Source organism: Pipistrellus hanaki, assembly GCF_964339955.1.
Source record: "Pipistrellus hanaki genome assembly, chromosome: 10".
Lineage (NCBI taxonomy): Eukaryota > Metazoa > Chordata > Mammalia > Chiroptera > Vespertilionidae > Pipistrellus > Pipistrellus hanaki.
This window is the reverse complement of record NC_140512.1, coordinates 66,581,084-66,600,929: the sequence shown is the minus strand read 5'-3', so window position 1 is coordinate 66,600,929 and position 19,846 is coordinate 66,581,084. Positions and strand designations below refer to the sequence as shown.

Below are 19,846 nucleotides of genomic sequence, written 5' to 3'. Positions count from 1 at the left end.
GATTCTTAAGCACGTAGAAGTTGGAACCCACTGACAAGTAACTTCATCAGCAAAGTTCTCTGTATGGAGGACCAACAGTGGCTCATAATAATTTAGTAATGGTCAAATCACTGATTGAGAAACATGTTCGACAGCTAGTTCAATATACTTGCAGATAGTCTTCTTGTCCTTGATGATGCTTCTGTGGGTCTTCATATTGGCATTCACAACAGGGTCTCCTAAAATGTTTGATTTGATATGCAGTGAAGAGTGCTTAATTTAAAGATAATTCAAGAAATAGTCTGAGAATGGGGTTTTGAATTTCTTGCTAAAATTTCAGAAATATGTCTAACTCTTGTGAGTACCTATGGAGTACCTTGTCAATTTGGTTTGGTATCATAGAAGCTCTTAAACACAGTGCTTACACATAGCACATTTTCAGTAAATGTTGGACTGTTATTATCATTTTGGTGTTAAAAACTAATATAAAAAAACCCTTCCTGATTATACTTGAATATATAATATATTCAGATTCTCATCTAAAAAAAGTATATTCAGATTCTCATCTGAATAAAAATATACATAAAACAGTGCATACCTATTAAGTTTGTGTCCTCTGTCTATTTTCAAGTTGTCTTTATTTGATTATATGAAAAGATGGTATTTTTGTATATATATATATATATATATATATATATATATATATATATATGTGTGTGTGTGTGTGTGTGTGTGTGTGTGTGTGTGTGTGTGTGCAAAAAATGTTTTTGTTTTAAAAATACATTGTTTCCAGCCGGGACCGGTTTGGCTCAATGGATAGAGCGTCGGCTTGGGGACTGAAGGGCCCAGGGTTTGATTCCGGTCAAGGGCATGTACCTTGGTTGCGGGCATGTCCCCAGTAGGGGATGTGCAAGAGGCAGCTGATTGATGACTTTCTCTCATCGATGTTTCTAACTCTCTGTCTCTCTCCTTTCCTCTCTGTACAAAAATCAATAAAATATATTTAAAAAATAAAAATAAATAAAAATACATTGTATCCAGATATCACTATACATTTTTATTTATCCAATAATTTTATGGACGTTTTCAAAGTCCATATATATCACACTCAATTTTTCAATTATAAAACCAATGATACTGTTGTGAATTTTAACTGACATAAATTTTCCCACATATTGGCCTTGATAAAAATGTGCTTTATTTTATATTGTATGTTGCTAAAGTATACACCATTTTTTAAAAAACAAACAAACAAACAACAACAACAACAACAAAAACAGAAGGAGGAATTAGCACAATAGATGTCTTTATCTATTAAATGTCATTTTTTAATGACTTTAATGCATTGGGGTCTTAAATGGATTTCATCCTAGAGTTAGACAATTATTCACCCTTAATACAGAATAAAATAAATTACACAATAAAATGATGATTAAGAATTATTGTTGCTCTAACTGGTTTGGCTTAGTGATTAGAGTGTCAGCCTGCAGACTGAAGGGTTCCAGGTTCAATTCTGGTCAAGGGCATGTTCCTTGGTTGTGGGCACATCCCCTGTAGAGGGTGTGCTGGCGGCAGCTGATCGATGTTTCTCTCTCATCAAGGTTTCTATCTCTCTATCTCTTTCCCTTTCTCTCTGTAAAAATTAATAGAATATATTTAAAAATAATTATTGTTAACAATAGATAAACACACTAACAATGTAAGAGATATCCATCTATCGATAACAAAGGATAATTGCTTCTCTTAAGAAAAAAAGAGAAGTTAATGTTTTTATTAAAATGGCCAGCCTGGAATTGGAACAATCTCTGTTGCATCCTCCTACTGTGTTAGCTATGAGATGTGTAAGAAAATTTAATCTATCAAAGCATTTTGTTTCCTAAGTCACATAACTATGTTTGTTTTGCTGTAATAAATGTATAGTATAGCTTTTCCATGCAAATAAGCTATATAGACCCGTGAAAAAAAAACAAAATTAAAAGAATGCTCAGTACTGTATAATAGACATACCGTATTTTTCGGACCATAAGACGCACTTTTTTCCCCCCAGAAGTGGGGGGAAAAAGTCCCTGCGTCTTATGGTCCAAATATAGCCTACACATATACTTTAAAAAAAAAGGTTTTTTACTTGCCCGGCTCTGTGTGGTCTCTGTGTGCTTGCCCGGCTCTAAAATGGTTCTAAATGCTGCTGTTTACTTTACAGGGTTGATTACATGTGTTTATGACTGTGATGTTGGGTTTTAATGCACATAAAATATTTTAGGACACTATTTGTTTCAGAATCTTTTTTTCTTCATTTCCCTTCTCTAAAGACTGGTGCGTCTTATGGTCCGGTGCATCTTATGGTCCGAAAAATACGGTACTTCCTCAACTCATCTTAGCTTCCTTGAACCTACCTTCTGTCTATTTTTGTTGTTGTTGCAATTAAATTGACTTCAGAAGAGAATCTATCATCTGGTCTAGAGTATTCCAATGGAAGTTATTTTTTTAAATAATTGTTCTGAATCAAGTTATGTTCCATTCAAGAGCTTATCTTAAAACATTAAATCTATGGGTATGTGTATATATATTAGGTTAGATCAGTGGTTGGCAAACTCATTAGTTAACAGAGCCAAATAACAACAGTACAAAGATTGAAATTTCTTTTTAGAGATGAAAACCGACTTCTTCCCATGAAAGTTTCAATCGCACTGTGTACGTGTGTGTCCACATGTGGTATTTTGTGGGAGAGCCACACTCAAAGGGCCAAAGAGTTCATGTGGCTCTCAAGCCACGGTTTGCCAATCACTCGGTTAGATGATGGAGGTAGCTCAGTGTTGGTGGAACTTCAGATGAATAGTCAAATCAAGAAAATAGAAGTATTGAATGAAAAAACTGTGGATATGTAAGAAACCATAGTTTAATAATTTTAAGTAGCTTTAGTATTCATTTAGCATTTATGAAACAAATACTATATCCTGAATGACAATATGCTATTGTTACCCTTGAAAAGTTTTTATCAATATGTAGAGATACTCCTTACTTCTTAATATATTGTATTGTAGTAGAATCCCAGAGACCTTAGATTAGAACTATGCATTTTCTAAAGAAGAGATTTGAGGATGGAATCATTTGACAAGTATAATAGTAGAGAAAACATGAAAAATCCAAGTCATCCAGGGTTTTCAGTCTTGTTATGTAGTCAGGCCTACATATCCCTCAAATGACTGAGAAAGCCTAAACTGCCATTTACTAAATCTTTCTTACATAGCTTAAAAGACTTTTCTTAAGATTTGGAGTTCTTTACATTGCCTGCCTCACATTTGTTATGATTTGAAAGAGATAGACAAAACATCTCCAGCATCAAAAAAGCAGCTGCAGAATATTTTTCATCTTTGTTAATTTTGTCCACTTAATTCTCTAAACACTGTTTACATACTTGAGTATGCCTATTTTGCTGAAAATAAAACTTGCTTTTCACCAAAAATAAGAAAGCAAAATGAGAATTGGGATCCAGGGAGGAATGCGGGATGTTGGCCAGCCAAAGAGGACATGGGCGGGCTCCAGGGCATGTGCAGCCCTTATCACTCAGTCCCAATCAGCTGGACCCCAGCAACAAGCTAACCTACTGGTCGGAGTGTCTGCCCTTGTTCGTCAGTGCACGTCATAGCAAGTGGTTGACCAGCTTTAGCATATCATTAGTATATTATGCTTTGTTTGGTGGTAAGGATGACTGGATGATCAGACACTTGGCATAATAGGCTTTTATCACTTAAGATAAATGTACCTTTTATAGCATATGCTTTTAAAACAGATTTTGTGATTAATTTCTAGACATATAACTTATAGAAAAATTAGGAAAAACTTAGAAAAATTATATGCATGAATATGGGAATAATTTATGAAAATTTATATCCAGGAATATAGGAAAAGAAAAATAAGGAATATTGAGTTAGGAAATGATTCAAATTGCTACATTTTAATAAGATCTCTGTTTCTTTTGGTTTTATATAGCAGGCAGGAAATAATTATGGACAATAATTAACATAAAGGAAGTTAATAGTGGGCCTTGCTCATGTGCAAAATTTTATTTGTTGAGTGTACTTACGAATAAATTGTCATGAATTCTGACAACATCCCCAAAAATCTACCTAAATAGTATTTTTTTTAAAAAAAGATAAATATAACTACAGAGGAACTAAACAAAGAATGCTACAATATAATGGAATTTGAAATACCATAATTTCTGTTTGAATTACCTTAATACTATGATTAACAAAAATAATGGTTATGCTTTGTGGCATATTCAAGGCTTTTTGGAATACCCCCAAAATATCTGGGGAAATAATGGTAGTGAGACTGAGTATTTGGGTTTCAAATTCAACCAGAATGCTTGATTTTTATTTGTTTAAATAGTCTACCCTTCAGTAAGATTTTATTGGAAGAAAGGATTTTTAGCCAAAAATGTTTGTAAACTAAGTAAAATTAGTGAAATGTGTAAATGTTGAACAAAGATGGCATATGACATTCATTTTTTTAATGCCTATGACAGATATTGATAATTGAACACAATATTCTTTCCTGCTGCAGATTCAGATTTAGTTTGCATACTGCTTTCCATATGGTCACTACCAATGAATCACTATGGGTATGTGAGTCATCAATACACAACTAACTCTTATAATTTTATTGGACCTTCAAAACATTTATTTTAGCCTAAGAAAGGTATGAGTTGAATCATTCAGTTTAAAGAAGGAAGAGTCAGGGAAAGAGAATGGTTAAATAGGAAATGGATATGGAAAATATAAATTCAAATAAGTATTAAGGTGATAATGCTTACATTTTGATGATAAGGAGAAAAATCTCACTACCAATTTGTTAATTGGGTAGAGGCCTACAAAGTTCATTAAGTATGGGTTTAAAAGGTAATTGAAATCAATCATGTTTTCAGTTGATAAACTTGAGTCATAAATAATTTCATTATATATGTTAAAATTTATTTTAGATTAAGTTTATTGAGATGACATTAGTTAATAAGATCAAACACTTTTCATGTGTACATTTCTGTGATAAATGATCTATATGTTGCATTGTATGCCCTTTACTCTAATCTTCTGTCATCATAAATTCAAAATTTTATCACCAAAAATTCAAATAAATCTGCATCTCTTGGAAATGCACCTCATGTTGTCTCCATGGTCCTTAGTTTGTACCAAACAATGGATTTAAACTTCTCCAAATTAAAATGTACAAAAGCATTTCACACATGCTTGAAGATTCACTAATGATGCACTAACAATTACTTTTATTTGAGGTTGACTATGTTTTATGTTCTATGAAGTCATTGAATTAATTATGACATAAATTAAATTTAATTTTCAAAGCAGTAACAATTATTTGTCTTTGTTAACAGGGCTATTCTAATGTGATGCTGGGATTGGATTTACCTAGGATAGCATACCAAGGTTGACCTAGAAGTCTTGTAGAAGATCTGGACAAAATAGGTAAGTGGTTTTTTGTTTGTTTGTTTTTTGTTTTTGTAATAATTCTCTTTTGCTCATTGTGTTGAAATCTATGTTTGTTTGTTTTTTTTCTAATTTGTTTTATTCTTTTTTTTTTTTTTTTTTTTTTTTTTTTTTGGTTAAGTATCTTTACCCAAAGGTTTAAAAAAGTTACCAGTGAATGATGTCAAGTATGGCCATAGGGATGTTTACCATTGTGTCATTTCTTGGGCTTCCCATTTCACTTCTCACTGTGCTCTCTCTCACTATTAAACTTAGTCTTGCTGTTTTTAAAAATCAGCATAAATTGATGCAAAGTGTGAATTTGGTTTTGAAATAATTAGGCAAGAAAAGCACTTGGAGTATTTTCTGTCCCCATAATGCTGGTCTTTTATTCAGATGCTTTTTGTGTTATTTTATTAAGACTTGGTTGATATTGAGGCTTTAGGGCATCTGGAAATGTCCAAAAATAAAGTGATTAGCAAACTTGAAATATTTTGGGGGGGAGTTTGGTTTTTATTATAAACTTTTTGAAACTCAGCAAGTCACTCTTTAGAAAGGATTTGTTGTCCAGGATGTTGTGACTCAGTAGATTTAGCATTGTCCCATGTACCTGAGCCTCGCTGGTTTGATTCCTGGTTGTTGGCTTGATCCCCAGTAGGGGTTGTGCAGGAGGCAACCAATAGATGGTTCTTTCTCATTGATGTTTCTCTCTCTCCCTCTCCCTTTATCTCTCTTTCTCAAAAAAAATAATATAAATATATTTTTTTTATATAAAAAATGGATTTTTATTTTTTAAAAATTAAATGTATTGGTGTGAAAATTATTAAGATTATATATGTTTCAAGTATACAATTCTATGATACATAATCTGTATATTTCATTGTGTGTCCACTACTCAAAGTCAAATATTTTTCTGTCTATACATATATATATATATATATATATATACATATACATATACATATACATATATATAATATATATATATTTTATATTTGACCGCCTTTATCCTTTATTACCCCTCCTACACCCCATGTCTCTGGTAACCATCATAATGTTATCTATGTCTGTGAGTTCTTATTTGCTTATTTATTGTTTTCTTTTTGATCTTGCAATTCTTTAAATCTAATGGCAGCTTTCCTTGGTATCCATGTCGAGTTAGAGAACTTTAAATCCATTGTTCGGTCCAAAGCAAGGACCACAAAGACAGTGTGTGATGCATTTCCAAGAGATGCAGATTTTATTTCCCATTATTATTCAATATGAAATGTTTCTATAGTATTAGTTTTTTGTATCATTTCTGAACATACTTATAAAAACTTATGTTTCATAACTAATTTGTTAAAAATTAGGCCTCATACATGATATAATATTTGCTTTAATTTTTAAGTTACTGTAAAGTAAATGAACTATATAGAAAGCTGTTTGGCTGAGGGGGACTGGGTCAGCGATTCAAATACATGGTGTGCTGACATTCATAGAAAAAAAGCAGAGTAAACAAGACTGCCAAGAGAGAGGCTCTGGTGTATAGCTATTGAGAATGCCAGCTTGAAAATCAGTTTGCCTAGGATTGAGTTATGGTTGCCAAACAAAACTACCATATGTGAAACTTTGAACAAATAATTTCCGCTCTCTAATCCTTAATTTCTGAATCTAGAAAATAGATCTGATAGTATCCATTATACAGAGCTGATCTGAGCACCAAATGTGTGAATACACATACAGAGTAAAGTAGGCATTTAAAAAGTTTGTTGTTCTTTCCTTCCCTATTACCGTATATCAGTTTCAAAGGTTGACTGTATTATCCAGGCCACCAGGCAAATATCCTCTATAACATTCTACTTTGGTCCAATAAGTGGAAAATGAGTTGATTCTGTAAATGTGCTTGTTCTCTGCATTTTGGTTAGAAAATGTATTAGTTTTCTACTGCTATAAGACATCTTAAAATCTTAAAAAACAAGATACATTACTACCTCCCAGTTTCCACAGGTCAGGAAAAAGGCTCAGGGTCTCACAAGACTGTCAGTAAAATGTGGACTAGACTGCATTTTTGTTCGGAGAGTAGGGTCCTCTTCCAAATTCACTGGGTTTGGACAGAATTTAGTTCCATCTTCTGGAACATCATCATAACAATCCAATTTCTCCACACAGCAGTGACGTCAGGACTCCGTGTAACGTCACTGGTTGTTAGACGCCAGTTGGGGCGGTCCTAGTGACCAGTTTATGGTAAATTAATTTTCATTCTGAGACAGAGCCTAGGGAGGGCCTTATTTTCGGGGGGATGCCTTATATTTCACTCAGAAGGAAACCTGTAAATAGGTCTTATTTTCAGAGGATGTCTTATTTTCGGGGAAACACGGTAGTAGGATTGCAAATTTCAGTTCCTGGAGGCTCCATGTTTCCATTCCAAGTGGCCCTCTTCATATGCAATTCATATAGCAACTTGCTTCTTCACCACCAGCAGAAGTGTCTCTATGTTATGCTTGTTATGCTAGCAAGATAGAGCCATATATGTATGTAATGTATGTAGGTATATACCCTGTTTCCCTGGAAATATGACAGTGTCTTATATTAATTTTTGCTCCCAAAGATGCGCTAGATCTTATTTTCAGGGGATGTCTTATTGTTCCGTGCGCTAGGTCTTATTTTCGGGGAAACACGGTATGTATGTGCATGTATATAGAATGTGGATATGTGTATTAACATAATCATTGAAGTAACACTTCATAACATTTTTCATATTCTATTGATTAGAAGCAAGTCATAGCTCTGCCCACAAAGAATGGGAGGGTGTGAGTATTGGGGCCCCTAGAGTCTGTCTGCCACACTAATTTAAATTTCTTAATTTAAAATTCATATAACATATTATTTTAGAATTTTAAATTATTTAGTATTTGATTAAAAGGAATATTGCCACAAATTGTAAAATTTTATTCCCTGTTACGCTTTTAGCATAACTCCCAATAGGCCATTTTTCTCTTCCTAACATACTTCCATTATTTCAAGCTGGCTTACCACCAGACTAGTGGTTCCCTGCCTTCCCCCCTCCTCCTTCCTTCAGATCAGTGCTGCCACTGGGGAACCTGCCCGCCAGCAGAGGGATAAAGAGAGAGGCCAGGGGAAGTTTCGATTCCCAGTTTGGAACTTGCAGGAGGCAGCCAATCAGTCATTCTCTATCATCATTGATGTTTCTATCTCTATTTCCCTCTTCAAAATCAATCAAATGTGTATTTTTAAAATACGAGGCTTTTAGAGGAAGAAAGGTAGGGCCAGGGAGCTATTGACAGGGGGCATTTGAGATCTTGCTCACCTTTCAAGTAGGATAACATAAGGTGGTCCTCAGGGGGTGACAGGTGAGGAGTGGCCGTGGTGGAGCAGGGCACTGCGGGCTGAGAAATGTCTGTGGTGACTGGAAATGTCTGTGTCAGTGACACTGAGCGTGCGTGGGGTCCATCGCTGGGATCATTCATCCCCAAGATTCCGGACGGGAGGAGAAACACGGAGATCAGCGGGCCTTTCTTAGCCTAGCAGGTGAGGTGGGCGGCAGAAATGGGCTGCCTTGCTTCATTACAAATGTAAACACACAGTGTAACTGCACATGGACTGCAGTCAGCCGCCAGATCAATGCCCAGCCAGCCCTGGTGGCTGTGTCCTGCCACTTTCTGGCTGTACTGGGGCACTATTGGCCCGGGAGGCTGAAGCCACGCTCCCAAGCACAGGTGGTATACAAAGGGGCCGGTAGTCAGCCAGAAGCTGGGAGTTGGAGCTGAGGCTGCCTGGCAGCACTGCGTCCTCTCTGGAGCTGGATGGGGAGCAGCTGTCCGTGCGACCTGCTTTGGAGTTGGAGGGGCTGTGCTTCCTGCACATCGCCATGAGTTCCTGCAAGTCAGCGGTGTGCCAGCCAGGCCAGGGGCAGAGGGTACTGGGGGGCCTTTCCCTCCTGGAGCCATTCTTTCCAAGGTGACAGCATTGGGCTGCTTCCCTCCCTCCTTTCCCCCCAACCCCCAGTTTATGTTTTTATTGGAAAGCAAGCTCGGGGCTTGCAGATCCTGGGGTCCCTGAGCCATAGCATGGCCTCCAGCCCTCCTCTTGGTTTGAGCATCTGGCCCCTGGTGGTCAGTGCACATCATAGCAACTGGTCAACTGGTCATTCTGGTCATTCCGCCATAATGGTTGCTGCACTTTTAATATATATATATATATATATATATATATATATATATATATATATACACTTCTAAAGTTATTTCCACAAATTTTATCATGGCCCTTGGCTTTTGTACCGGATATATATGGTCTGTAAGTAAATGTAATGGGATAGGCACATATAGGTATAAGGTAGCAAGCTAAGTGAGTAGAAAATGTGAAATGTTTAGATTCCATCCAGAATACTGATTTTATAGAGAGAAGCCACTTTTAGCCTCTTGTCCATTGATCATATAAATGCTGGAGAGTCGAATTTACTTGGGCCTGGGCAGTTGTGGGTTCTGGCCTGGTACTGGTCCTTTTGTAGAAGAGCTGTTTGGAATAGTTAAAAACACTCTTACCTTTACAGAATCTGAACTTGCAGGATATATTTTACTAACCTATCATGCTAGTTTCCTATTGTTTTTCTTAGTGTCTTTACAGAGTTTTAAAGAATGGAGTTACAAGAAAGCATCTAGTTATTTGTACATTTCCAGGGTGTCTCCAAAGCACATAGATATAATTTTACAGCTGATTACTCACCTGATGTTGTTTTCTTTTTGGCCAGACTAAGCTTTGAACAAAGAAATTCATCCTAAAATACTACCAGATGTTTGAAAATGCAGTTGAAGAACAAACACTGTCTTTCTAATTATTCAAAATGTCCCCCAAAAATGTATACGCAGCTTAACAGCTGATAACTCAATTTTAACTACTTTTCAGGTTTAAGTGATTTGAAATAATGGGTGAAGCCAGACCAAGCTTTGAGCAAAAACAATTTATCCATTAGACATTTTTATGGAGATACATAAAAAATAAAGTTTATGGTACAAAATGGGCAACAGTCTATTAATTGAGGGCTTACAAATACTAAACAAAATGATTTTTGATGTTTGCTATTCCATCGTTTGCATTATCAGCATTGCCTAGACCAGAATGGTAATCAGAAAATAGGCATTGAAAAAAAAATATTCATTTGAGTAGATTCTTTTAAATTTTGTAAATGAACTGTATGTATTCTTTTAAATTTTGTAAATGAACTGACTTTCAAAGTGCGTATACATTTTTGACATGCTATATGTGGGTGCTATGCTATGAAAATTTGAGTTCACTAGAAAAATAATATATTCAATTGCCAGAAAAGGAAGTTGAGAAGTATGTATCAACAAATAATAGAGCAACACATTTTTGTTATGAATTTGCACTAAGCCATAATTCCATATTTTACTCTTATTTATTTACCATGATGATAGAACCTGTGCAAAAATATGGTTTCATATTTAAAAAGAAAAATATGGACCTTTATCCCTATTAAAAAAGGAGAGTTTACATATATAATTTAAAATGTTGGTTTAGAGTGACTCACTAGTAATATTTTTTACACAAGATGGCCAAACATGGATTTTAACTGGCTTGCAGTTTAGTCCAACTGAACATTAAATACCTTTTTAATGGTTTTATTTGCTGAGAAGAGCACCATGATGATAATTTGCTTTTCACAGCCCATATCAAATATGAACCAACATCGCTCATTACACAGTTTGTGCTCTGGGAAATATTTTCATGGCATCTAATAATATTGCTCCACACTTCTTGGAATTAGTCTTTAATTATATCATTTTCCAACATGAGTTATTGCTCAAACTTTCTGATTGTGTTGTGATTAACACCTCATCCAGCAGCTACATTTAAATTTTTGTTAGAATTTGTAAGAAAAGGTTCACTGGAACAGCTGTTCTATTAGTAATCGTATGAAAACATAGAAGAAATACTATACAGCTTGAAAGTCCCCCCCTCCTCCAAATATGGAATCTAAAGGGTGAATATGAAGCCTTATTTTTAACTGTTGTCAATTCAAGTTTTTACTATTGTCTGCTGGAGAGCAGAGAACTGTTATTGTAGGTGACATGTAAAGTTAGGTCTGACGCCTTAGCTGTCAGCCTTATTAAGAAGCTCTTTCTGGGTTGAACCCAGCACCTGGTATTGTACAAGCCATGCATTTGAGAGCTTGGATAGAGCTTTCTTTCTCTTTACTGTGGCTTTATTAGGCTCTGCTTACACCTTCCCTGTTGCTCTGCCTTTTCCAACTTTCTAGCTGGAACTTACAGCACAGTAGGTCAAATATAGATTGACACCTTTGCCTGAAGATGGAAACTGTGCCTCAGAGCTGCTAGTGCTCATTGAACCAATTAATTGAAAATAAAGTAAATAAAATAAATTTCCATATGGGACCTCTCTGAAATCAAATGGAATAATTTGGCAGGTTTAATCCCATGAGAAAGACAAAGCAGTGAAACAGATGTGAAAACTTGTTATATTCAGTATATCAAAATATAAATGTTCTTTGCTTTGCCCATACAATTAAGTGTTAAACATAGTTCTCAATTGCCATATTTTTGGTCTTAAATAATGGGTCCTCTGTAATAAAGTAATATGAAAAAAAACTTTTGAGAATGCAATAGTGTGATTATTTTTTCTCTCTTCTGACACTTAAAATGCTTGGATCAGTAGCCTCAGAGAATGTAATAAACAACACAAATGAATGGTTTTTGCTAAACTTCATTCTAGAATCATAAGGTTGGAAAAAATAACAGTAATCCTGAGCCTAATAAAAGGCACTGGTAATCTTGAGTATTTTATTTGTTAATTAAGAGTATGTGTTCATATGAGAATAGCCTTTTTAGAAAGTGTCCTATGACATTTATTTTCTTGAATAAAATACTGTTAGGTTTATAAGAAAAACTAGAGGCCCAGTGCAGCAATTCGTGCACAGGTAGGGTCCCTTGTGGCTGCCAGCCAGGGCTTTCCTTTCCTGGCTGCCAGTTGAACTCCTGAGGGGGCACTTTGCATATTGGGCTTATATGTATACTAGAGGCCCAGTCCACAAAGTTGTGCACTCAAGGGGGTGGGTCCTCAGCCCGACTTGTAACTTCTCACAGTCTGGGAGTCCTCGAGGGATGTCCAACTGTAGACTTAGGCCCACTCCCCTTGGACATCCTTAGCACTGCTGCAGAGGTGGGAGTCTCTGCATTCAGCAGCCATGAGCCCAGCTTCTGGCTGAGTGGCGCTCCCCCTGCAGAGGTACACTGACCACGCTCAATGCCTGCATTGAGCATCTGCCCCCTGGTAGTCAGTGCGTGTCACAGTTACTGGCCATTCTGTTGTTTGGTTGATTTGCATATTAGCCTTTTATTACATAGGATAGATTATAAAATACATATTCTGTATGTATTACAATCCAAAATAATTTGTAGAAGGAAAAATATAAGAGTAACTTTATCATCTTGAAACTTATGAAATTATGACAAGAGAATATGATACCATAATAACATATATTGACATATTTAATGTGTGGAAAATCTGATGAAGATCTCTTATATGATTGTCCATGCAGGCCAGATTAAATCAGTTTAAAAATAAATATTATAGAAGAAAAATAAACTAAAGATTTTTGATAGAAAAGTTTCTGAACTTGAAAGACATTCTTTCTCTTCAACCGTATAAAGAATCATTTATGTTAATATTTTCTTCTGCAGTTTTTCTTAGAGTTTCTCCAAATTCAAGATACTTTTCATTTACACTCCTCTTAAATGTGTAGTTTGTTTCTAAAATTTGATAATACATTTTATTTATTTCTCAGGTAATGATTACTTTTAGTTATTTAAATACATTTTAAATTTAATCCATTGAATCATTTTTCTCTTGTCTCAAGGTACCCAATCGTCCACTATTTCTCACAGCCATGAACTAATTATGCCATAATGATTTCAACTAACTTTGTCATCGCTTAGATGCAAAACATACATTACATTCTTATGCAAACAATGAGCCATTCAAAAGAAATTTGTGACATACTTTTTTGCTCTTTTAAGTAATGTTATCAATCAGAAATAGCTGAGGATATTAACCACAAATTCAACCCTTTCTCCCCTTTAGGGTTCAGTCAGTCTCAGGGTTCAGCGTGTCTCTGACAGCATGCAAGACAGGAAAATAATAAGCATGCTTCATGATCTCTTGTGAGTGAACTGGAAGAGAAGTTACCACATTTCAGTTTTCTTCATATAATAAGGTTAAAAGTGTAGTTAGTTACATAATATTTATTAAATAATAGATATGTGCCCCATGATGTTCCAGTCAATGATGTCTGAAACATATGATGCTGGTCACATAACATTATAATGGACCTGAAAAATTCTTATTGCCTAGTAGAGTCACAGCCATCATAATGTCATAGAATAATACTTTTCTTATGTGTTTCTGAAAATATCGGTATTAAAAAAAACTTGTGTTGCCAGTCATATAAAGGTGTAGCACATTCAATTATGTATAAGACATAATGATAATGATGATAAATGAATAGGTTACTGATTCCTGTATTTACTATATTATATTTTTACCATTGTTTTAGAGTGTTGGCTTTTTACTTATTAAAATATGTGTGCTATAAAATAGTATCCTGTGCTATGCTGGTAGCAGCCTCATAGATCTCCTGTTTACCAAATCCCTTGATTGCATCATTTTCCTCTTGGGCTTGATTTAATCTCACATTATGGCCCTAAGTATACAAAAATCCACTGCTAAAATTGCCAGTAAGAGACTGTATCAAGTGATTGATCTGGAAACAAAATTTAAAGTTATTAAGGACTACAAAGGTGGAAAATCAGTGATGGTTATTGCTGAACTTCACTATAGCTAAGATCTTGAAGAATAGGAACCGAGGGATAGAAGCTGAAGGCAATGAGACTAACAAAAACTTGAGAAGGGCCACATCAAACATAAGGTAACTTCTACTGCCCTGGATTGAAGACAAGACACACAAGCATAGCCCTCAAAGCAAGGATTCTTCATAAACTCTTGGTGAACTGAGTGTGGAGGAAAATTACTTAGCAGAGCAAATATTAAGTATGGATGAAACCTCCCTATTTGAAACAGATGTCTAGAAGGACTTTCATCTGTAAGGAGGCCAAGTTGAATCCAGGTTTCAGGGCTTTTAAGGACAAGAGAACAGTCTCATTTGGGTGCAGTGTTACAGACTACAGTTGATATCCAGTGTTCTAGTTTAGTGAGAACCCCGGGGTCTTCGAGCATATCAGTAAGCACACACTTCCAGATAGTGTTGGAGCCATTAGTAGTCACAAGTGACTGGGCTCCTCTTCCAAGATGTCCCCCTGAATTGATATACCGGTGAAATGGAAAAGTACTATTGGAGAGTAACAAGCCTTACAAGATTTTGCTTAGCGTGATAATGCTCCTGGACATGTCCTTTGTTTATACCAATATCAAAGGGATATTTCTCTCTCCAAATACTCCTTCTTGGATCAAACCAATGGATCACTAAGTTATAGCAGCTTTGAAGACCTACTGTCTGAGGAGGACTTTTTCCCAGACTATTTCTGCAACCGAGGAAGACACTGACACAATTCTGGAAGGATGATTGTGTAGGTTACTGCAATAAGAATATTGCTTGGGCTTGGGATGATATCACAAAGGAGTGACACCTGAAGAAGACATCGAAAGGTTCATCTATGACCTCAAAAGATAGGCCAACATTGAGGACATGGCAAAAATCAGCAAGGCTGTGGTATTGATGAGGATGGCATACAAGAGCTTCTGGAGTTGGATCATAAGGAATTGACTAATATGGAGTTAGTTAGAACAGGAACATGAAAGCATAGCTGAGGAAGAGGCAAGACAAAAGGCAAACTGCATGAGAATAAGAAGAAGATCCTCAAAGAAATTTCACAGTGAAGGATTCAGCAGATGCTTTTGTAAACCTCAACAAGCTCCTTAAAAAGTTTGAAATCATAGACTCCCACACTCAAAGGTTTTCATTATCTGAATACAAGGGAATCCATGATTGAAGAAAAGAAATATATATCCTTTCTGACTGGTGTTTCTGGTTTAGCAGCATAATTTACAGTAGCTAAGATTTGGAAACAACCTACAATCCCATCAGCAGATAAGTGGATTAAAAAAACTTTGGTATATATACTTCTATAAAGTATGCTTCTATAAAGTATGCTTCTATAAAAAAGAAGTAACTTTTATCATTTGCAACAAGATAGATGGAACTGGAGAGCATTCTGCTAAGTGAAATAAGCCAGTTGAAGAAAGATAAACATCACATGATCTCACTCTTATGTGGGATATAATGGTCAACATAATTTGATGAATAAAAATAAATTTAGAGATAAATGGCAGATAAAGTGGGGGAATTATAGAGCAACCAAAGGACTTGTATGCATGCATATTATCATAACCAGTGGACACAGGCACTGGGGCAGTGGGGGCTTGCTAGGGTTGGAATGGCTAGGGTTGGGGGGTCAATCAGGGAAAAAGGTGACATATGTAAAACTTTAGATGATAAATGAAAAATATATTAAAAAAGAAAAAAAGAAAAGGAAAAAAGAATCTAACCAAGCAAACCACCATGGACATACAGTGCTAATAAATTGTACAGTAGTTTATATTAATGTTCTAAGCCTTCACTCACATTCACTCACCATTCAACTGACTCACCTAGAGCAACTTCCAGTTCTGCAGACTCCATACATGGTAAGCGCCCTGCACAGGTGTGCCATTTTTTATAATTAGATATGTTTAAATCTATGAATACTTGCCATTGTGTTGCAATTGCCTTTAGTATTCAGTACAGTAACCTGCTGGAATGTAACCTCCGAGCTGTAGACTACACCATATAGCCCAGGTGTATAACCCATCTAGGTTTGTGTCAGTGCAATCTTTTATGTTTGCACAATGACAAAATTGCTTGTGAAGCATTTCTGGTAACATATCCTTGTCATTAAGCAACACATGACTGTAATTTTAGTGTTCTAGTGTTCTAATCTTATATAATAAAAGGCTAATATGCAAATTGAGTGAATGGGGACTGATGATTTGTTATTATGTGCACTAACCACCAGGGGGCAGATGCTCAATGCAGGAGCTGCCCCCTGGTGGTCAGTGTGCTCCCAGGGGGAGTGAAGTTCAGCCAAAAGTGGGGATCCTGGCTGACCCACATAAGCAGCAGTGCTAAGGATGTCCCATGGCCATCAGTCGGACATCCCCCGAAGGTTCCTTGACTGCCAGAGCAAAATTTGCCTTCAGAAAATCGTGTTAAGAAATGTTTTATTGAAGTGTGCAGAATATCACATAGAAGCCTTAGTCCCTTTCACAGTATGTTCTAGATGTTAGTCAACATGGCATACTGCAAATAAGAGAAATTTGTAGTAGAAGAAGTGCATGTAGTGAGCCTGTTCTTGAAGCCACCCATTATTTCATTTTTTAAACTTATATTTATTCTTGAAAGTATTCAAATATCCCCCTCCTCCCTCTCATCAACCCCTTCCATCCTACTCCCACCCATTATTTCTTTATATTCTACCTTTCCTTTAATCATCCCTTGCTCCTGCTTTGACTTTACACTTACTTCTACTTTTTAAAATGTTTTATTGCCTAATTATAGTATTAGTTTGAGATAGTATGTGTTCTTTTGGCCTTAGTGTTTGGTCTCCCAGTCAGCACTGCAACCTTGGTTCCACATGGTGATGGTGGTGGTGATGGTGGTGATGGTGATGATGAAGATGATGATAATGATATCTGATATTTATTTAATACCGCATACTCTTCTAAGTGATTCACCAACATTGACACATTTAATACAATCTATAAGTTAGATACTGTGAGGTAGAGACCGTTGTTGTCCCCATTTTTCTGATCAAGCAGGGCCCAGAACAGTTCAATAATTTACCCAATGTTTGTTCTACAGCAAGCATGTCAAACTTGTGGCCTGCAGGCCACATGTGGCCCACAGTGAATACCTTTGCAGCCCAGCCAATATAATGATATGTAAGAAACGTTTTAATAAAAGTTTTGTAACTTAATTTTTATAGTATCCTGTTATACATAATTATTAATAATGAACTACAACCTTCACTAATGACTGATTACTATAATCGTGTTGCATTCATTTCCCTTAAGTGCCTTAGGCGCAGGCAGACCATTTCTCCCCACTAATACCAGCAGTGAGTATTTTAGCAGCTGATGGCCATGTCATTAGTATTGTACTAAATTGTTTGGTGTGCACAACAGAAAATATTTCTCTTTCAGAGAACAAGAAAAATAGGTTTATTTGCATTTCGGTTATTAATTTGTGCAGTTGTTCAGTGTCTGGTAAGTTAATGTTCAAGAAAAAAATATTAATTTTTATTGAAATGTTCTATTATTTTATGTTAAGGATTACTCATGTATTTCAGCCCTTTGTATTCAGCATGTCTCTATTGAAATAAACCTACATTTCTATGAAATTTGAAGCTTTTTTTGAAGCCCACATCAAGGTAAACATTGTTTATTTGTCCCATGTTAGCCTTTCTTTTTTCAAATGGCAAAACATGGACTAAGGTATGGAAATGTTGGTAAGAATACATTAAATCTGCATTTTAAGGAAAAAAAAGACAAGTATCACATGATCTCACTTATCTGTGGAATCTAAAGAGCAAAATAAGCTGATGAACAAAAAGATCCAGGGACATAAAAACATGGGACAGACTGAGGAATCTCAAAGGGAATAGAGGGAGAGAGAAGAACCGAAGAACTTTTATGCATATATGTATAACCCATGAACACAGACAATAGTGTGGTGAAGGTGGGTGTGGGCTAGAAGGGGTAGATGGGAGGAAAATGGGACATTTTTGATACTTTCAACAATAAAGATAAATTTAAAAATAAATAAGTAAATTGGTAAGAGGCTCTGGGCCTCCAGACACCTGCGCTATCTGTCCTTCAGCAGCCCTTCCACCTCCACCAGCACGTTGGGCACCATGTGGCCAGACAACGGCAATGTGACCAGAAGGTCCACAGAGGAACCATCCTGAAGATGTTTGAGGAGGCCAGGTCCATCATCAGCACCTGGCACCCTAGGAGCCAGAACCAGGGGTGCTGCTGGCTGCCCTGGCCCAGGTCCACCCACGGACTTCCTGTGCACTGGTGAGGTGGCGCTTGTCAGCTCAGAAATTACCTGCACCACCAAGCCCTCTGTGGAAATCCAGGTCCACGTGATGTCCGGAAACAGACTTACAGGTACTAAAAACTGGCCTCGAAGATCATCCTTGGTGTGCCCTGTTGCTGAGAAGTGTGCAAGAGATATGTCCTCCTTCCAGGAGCAGGAGGAGGAGGGCCGCAAGCTGTAGGAGGCCCAGAACCGGGAGCACATGGAGACTCAGTGGAGCAACCAGGACATCCAACCGGCCCTGAACCCAGAGCTGAATACATCCTGCTATAGCCAGTCTAGATTATTCCCTTGGTGGGGCCTTCGGATTGTAAACTGCACGGCTTTGTGCATGGGGTGTCATCATGAAGCTCATGGATGATGTACCGGGGATCATGGCTTCACGTCACCGCAAGACCAGCGTGGTCACGGCTTCTGTGGACGCCAGTAACTTTCACAAGATCAGGAAAGGTACGTCCTCGCCATCTTTGGGCGCATGGACTTCAGGAGCAATGAGAAGTCCATGGAAACCTGTGTAGTTCTGGACACGGAGCCTGTGGTGGACAACTCGGAGAAGCGCTACCTACTAGCGAGTGCCTTCTTCCCCAAGGGTCCCCCCTACGCAAGGAGGGCAAGGTGCTGCCTGTGCCCAGCGTGGGCTAGAAGATGGGCTTTGAGGAAGGTGCCTGTGGATGAAGATGAACCGACTGGGCCAAGCTGAGTCTCAGCTCTAGACGCTCCTCCTCCTGCTGCTGCTGGACCCAGAGCGGCCCAATGTCTAATCACGTAAGAAGTTACCCTTTTGGCCCACAGCTCAATTCACGCTGAGAGAGGTGTGCACATTATATGTCTATCTCTGTTAACATGCTCTCTCTTGAAGACCTGTCACCAAAGCTTTATTTATGTCATTCCAATATAAGCACCGCACCGTATTATCCTGGACTCCTAGAGGCATTCCCTGGAGTCCTAAGGAATATCCCACATACATTGTATGATATATAAAGACTCCAGTGTCACTAATAAAGCTGCTGCTTGGCTGGGGGGGTGGGGGTAGAGTGGGAAGGATTGGTAAGAATGATGTGTGATTAGTTTTTCAGTCAATTGGAAAGAATTGTTTCACAATTACTTTAAAAATGTATAAGCTGACCATGCTTTCAGAAACTTTTTTTATTTCTACTACAGGTTGAGCAATTTTTATATGTCCTTATAATAAAGA

General features: G+C 36.9%; 1 protein-coding gene across 1 annotated transcript in view; it reads left to right on the top strand.

Moving 5' to 3' along the window:
- FOXP2 (forkhead box P2) overlaps positions 1-19,846 on the top strand; it is a 601,300-nt gene that overhangs the window by 188,175 nt on the left and 393,279 nt on the right. Inside the window, exon 4 of the mRNA XM_084896207.1 lies at positions 5,369-5,459. The gene's annotated coding sequence lies outside the window, so the exon portion shown is untranslated. The remainder of the gene's footprint in view (positions 1-5,368; positions 5,460-19,846) is intronic.